Genomic DNA, 5,505 nt, shown 5'->3' with positions numbered 1-5,505 from the left:
AGCGCGCAATAATTGCAGCGCGGCGCCGGCACCGCCGTATTTTTCTTTTCTTTGACCGGGGTAGGCTCAAGGGAGGAATGTTCTGAAGAACGAGGAAGTATTAAGGGAAATGACGGCACTCCACTGGAAGCTGTCGTTTCTCCCTCTGCACAAAATGCCTCTCTCACTCTCTCGGCGTGCTCTTCGTCCCGAAGTAGCCGCGTTCCACATTGAGTGAACGGATGATTTGTACGTTCTGCCGGAGTCATTCAACACTTAAAAACACGGCCAGAGAGAGAGAGAGAGAGAGACAGAGAGAGAGAGAGAGAGAGAGAGAGAGAGAGAGAGAGAGAGAGAGAGAGAGAGAGAGAATAAACGTTTATTTAATTTAACAGGGGGGATTGTACTGAAGCTTGAAGTAGGCGTCCTCAGTCCAAGATGCCTTGAGCGCGGGCATCATCGACAGCCCTTAGAGCCGAGGCTGGTCGCCGAATTCGCTCTGCCAAAGCTCGGCAGTAGAAAGTTGCAGGTTGGGGGAATCAGTAAATTGCAAAGAAACAAATATGTCGATGCGGGATTACAACGCCTGTTTGCAGCTACTCTGTATTTATATTGACGCTGCCTGGTTTTTCCGTATTGACATTTTCACCGTACCTAAATAAACTGAACATACAACACACACGCCAATACTTTAACCTGGTTCTACCTATTAAGCTGCTCCGTTCGGGGAGATTTCAAAGGCAGTCCTCCCTTGCTTATTCCTTTCCATCTCCCCGGTCCTCCTCACTAGACCCACGACCTTTGCTTACGTACCGGAATCTTGTCTACAAAAGATAAGTTCGCGACGTCCGCCTGGGCCCACCCCATCTTGCGCCGCCGCCACACAAAAGCGCAATCTTTCTTTTTTCCGCCTTTCTAGAAACTCTGACACGGCAGCAAATGCTTCTACCTGTTCAGGCATTGACAGGTTGTCTGGACCTATCATACAATTGCCGCTCTCTCTTGGTCGGTACCCTATCCAAGAAACTCGTAGCTCCCCTCTTTCTTTTCTTTAATTATTTCAGGGGCGAAGCACCTTACGACCTCGCTTTGTCCATGGCTTGACCCTTGGCGTCCGTCTGCACAGTGTTGCGCATGCGCGAGGAGCATTGGATTGGATTTGGATTGGGTTGGATTGAAATGAATTGGATTCGGTTAAGTTGGAACTGCATATACTGTACAGACGCGTTGCAACTCATTTCCATGAGCGAGTGGGCAATGAAACAGTGTGATTTACGGTAAGCACGATCCCCAGTGCTTCGCCCACTCGTCATGATTTACTTCGTGAAGAGGCATGAATCCTTTTTTTTTTTTTTTCAGAAAGACATGGTGAGGAAGACATGCGGAAACGTGTACTGAAGCGTCAGTTGCTTATGCCGTACGAGGGAATAAAACTGCGTCAAAGAAGAGACGGTGGCAGGACGGGGTGTATGCGAATCATTCCTGCAGAAACCGAGCGAGTATCTCACAACAAGGAACTGCAGGAAGGTTAAATTGGCGATCCGCACGTCATGCCGAAGATCCACAGGGTCTCGCACAACATTAAAATGTAGCAAACCGGTGAAATATAAGGTGTTTTTTTTCACCGCGGTGTAATTTATCAAAATTTCGCTCCTTAATATCTAAACAACAACAAAAAATGAACGCGAAAAAAGACACAAAATCCGCTACACCAAGTGCGTTTCAGTGTAGTTTGCGAGATTCATTTCACCTGTAAAGGTATGCATTGGTCAAACCGGCAGATGTTTTATTGATAGCGAGCATAATATTTCCGTTAACAACGACTCTGAGGAGCATCTGGATATGCACTGCAAAACAGGCAGCTGTGTTCTGAAGCTTGCAGATACCTAATCCTTGGCACGTGCTAAAGATCAACCAGACAGAAATTATCGAAGCCTGCAATAATAGAGACTACAGTGAGGATTGCGTCACTACGGCTTCCGTATGCCTGATACCTACATAAATAACATTCTTACAGGGATACATTTAAAGGAACGGTATACTTTCGTATAAAAATATTTTTTTTGTCATTTTAGGCTTTTGTAAAACTTTTGGAAACACACCCTGTGCTCCCGTTAACTACCTTTATTGTCCCGCCCCTGTTATTATTTTAGTTAGGTGATGTAACGCCTTGTCGGGTCTGGTTTTAATCACTGGTGTTAGGAATGACAGGTGTTGAATTTAGATAGTCTCTGCGCTGAATCTGTTATTGGGTGCTGTTTTGTTTACCCCGTTTTATCGACTTGTTCCGTTGGTTGTGTTTGACATGTGACTTTGGTCACACCGAAAGGTGTGATGCGGCTGTTGATTGGCTTGCGGGTGACACTGGTTCCAAGTATATACAGTAAAAGCTCGTTAAATCGAACTCGAAGGGGACCATAAAATTTTTCGAACTGAGCGGAGTTCGAATTAGCGGGCGGACACTTGAATAGACATCGTGCCACACTGCGCGGGCAGAACGCAAAGGCGCCACCTTTGTACTCGTTATCGCGAATTAGGCGCTACTACAGGCTTGTGGCAGGTGATTTTGTAAATAATGTTTCGCAAATAATAATGGCATGCGTCGGAGCACTGGCGCCGGTGGCGCGGCGCCCTCTGTAGACGCGAAATGAGCTCTTGCAGGAGCATAACGCGCGCGCCACGCGGTTGTTTTGCTGTTTGGTTGTTTTGCATCTTTAGTAAATTTGATTTGGTTCGAATTTGCAACACACTTTTTAATCACTCTTGGCCGACTTCTTCTGCGAGGAGCGATGGAAACCAGGAGATCATAGCTCGAATTGACCGTTCTAGATCGTAGAAAAACATCTCTTAGATACTGCACAGCTGACTGTGCTCCTTGAGGTGTGGTATGTTGTACGGTAGCTGTCTCTTCGTATTCATCTTCCGGCTCATCCCCCTCGTCCACCTCTTCTTTGCAGATGGTTCATTTGAGTCCCGAATAGCGAAGTTTCGAAGGCATCCCGTAGCTTCTCCGTGTCGTGCGGGATCCTCGTTAAGCTGCTTTTCGGGACACCGTGATTCGCCGCGAGCGCTGTCTTCGTGTAAGAGCCGCTTTCGAAGTCAAGAATGATACCCATCTTTTCTAACGTAAGCGCATGGTGTGCACGCTCTTGTGCCCCCATTGAAACAACGGAAGTATATAGAGGCCGCAACTCACGAGTGTTGACGAGCCACCGAATTTCGAAGACGGCAACGTGGTAATGGAGCATGAATAGCACCACGATGACACGAACCAGACGGCAGCAGCGAAGCCCTCTAACCTCGGCGACTTGATTTGAGACCGAATGACGAGAACGAGAACTGCGATGTTGTTTCGTCGCGCTAGCACGGCTGACTACTAACGAGACAAGGTTTACGAGGCCAACAAGGTTAAAAAACAATTGGATCCAATCCACGCTGTGAAGGGGGTTGGAAAGCAAAGCTTTAAACGACACCCACAACAATTGCCCATGCTACATTAAATGAATTCACACACGTGGCTCTACAAAAAGAGAAACCAGAGATTCTGCCAGCCGCTACCTGCGATTCGCGGGGGCGGCGTCCCGAACGCAGCAGCGTCGGCCACGGCCAGGCTAGAGCGGCGGACACCGCCGCTGCAGCCCGGTTGTGCGTCGGCACAAAGAAAACGGAGAGGAGCGTCTTTAGAAGGGTGAGACAGCGGAACCTAGCCATCCTGATGTGCTAGCTCGGGGCTACACCACCGCCCGACACAAGCGCATACACCGAAAAAATTCGGCATGCGAGCTTGGTGATTCCCATTTATACCGATTTAAACAAGTTAGTTTAGTAAGTTTGAGAATTGCGAGAAAGCTCAGGGAACTTTTATAATCGCTATTTATTAGAACGAGTTGCTACTTTCGCTTTTTGTAATACCTCTTTGTGATGTGATAGGGTGTAAAAATCAAAAGACTATGGACAATTCATTAGAGGTGTGCGGCGCAACAAAGACAATGATGGTTGAATGGTATCGTGATGACGAAGAGGAAAGCAGAGGAGGAGAAAGAAGACGTTGAGAATCGGAGGGCAGCGCAGCGCACTCGCTGTTAGTGATCAAGTCGTAAGGTTCTGCGGCCTGTCGACCGGACGGCCAGAACCACGGTGTCCTGCGTCTGTCGACCGGACAGTCAGGCACCATGTCCGCACCCTCCACAAAAGGCCGAGGAAGCATCGTGCCGCAGCTCTCTGCATCCGCTGCTTCACCTGACAACACAGATGTCACCACGTCGCCTCTGCAACCACAGCGAGACTTGTTGAATCGTAAGACTGCACCTTTGTTTATCGGTTACGAATTGGACTGTTCCGTTGTCCGCATCATTTCTGTCACCTGTACCTTTCAGCCGTACTCTGTATCGGTTTGTGTTGCGCCTCCCGGCATCTTTATTGTCAGTCATAAATGTTCTTCCTCGCATAGTTACGAAACCCCGTGCTGCAGTCCCTGATCTGTACCTCCGAGCACCTCGTCTCGAGTCTCGAGGACAGTCAGGCACGATGCTTCCTCGGCCTCTTGTGGAGGGTGCGGACGTGGTGCCTGACTGTCCGGTCGACAGACGCAGGACACCGTGGTTCTGGCCGTCCGGTCGACAGGCCGCAGAACCTTGTGACTTGATCACTAACAGCGAGTGTGCTGCGCTGCCCTCCGATTCTCAACGTCTTCTTTCTCCTCCTCTGCTTTCCTCTTCGTCATCACGATACCATTCAACCATCATTGTCTTTGTTGCGCCGCACACCTCTCGTGGATTGTCCATAGTCTTTTGATTTTTACACCCTATCACATCACACTCTTAAAACACAACCGAATTGGTAATCAGCACTTTACAAAACGAAGTCCCATTCGTGGCAAGCAGTGCGCAAAAGGTAGCGTTTGCCTAGCGGCCAGATGTCTGTATGTGGTTTGTACATTTTGTTTTCCCGCCCTGCAAACCAATCCTTAACGGATGTTTGCCGTACGACCATATATTTCCGTCGGGTGCGGGTTATCCTGGATATGCTGTCGAACAAGTTATTCAAGCCGTGCAGAGGCACCGTGCAGTAGACGAGAAGCTGCACCAAAACCGGCCCAAAACAACCGTCGCTAGAGCAGACGACAAAGCCGTACCGCCGACGCGCCCACCAGCGAGCAGGCACTTCCGAGCAACGAACTGAATTCGCAGCGCCATGTCAAGTGTGCTCCGCGAGTGAAAACCTTCTGCCCCCTCTTTCCCCACGCCGCCGCCTCCGACGCGTTAGGAGTTTGTTGTCCCGCACGCTACAAAGGAACCGTTGGCTAGTAGAGAGAAAGCTTTGCTTTAAACGCTAGCTTTGCTTTAAACGACACAGCCGGAACCGGAAAAAGCTGATGCTTTTGGCAATGGGCCGGGCAAGAAGTTCCATTTGCGGTTCCGCTTACCGGAGACGCGAAAATTTTAGTTGCGATTACCGAAATTTTGTAGCGTGAGCTACACTGGCCGAGGTTGAGCAGTATCGCGTGGCTCCTGGAGAGCCGTGTTG

Source organism: Haemaphysalis longicornis, unplaced genomic scaffold (assembly GCF_048455015.1).
Source record: "Haemaphysalis longicornis isolate Haplotype H1 unplaced genomic scaffold, Haemaphysalis longicornis Haplotype H1 scaffold_52, whole genome shotgun sequence".
In the NCBI taxonomy this organism is placed as follows: Eukaryota; Metazoa; Arthropoda; class Arachnida; order Ixodida; family Ixodidae; genus Haemaphysalis; species Haemaphysalis longicornis.
The sequence above is the reverse complement of the archived record's forward strand: the minus strand, read 5'-3'. Positions refer to the sequence as shown.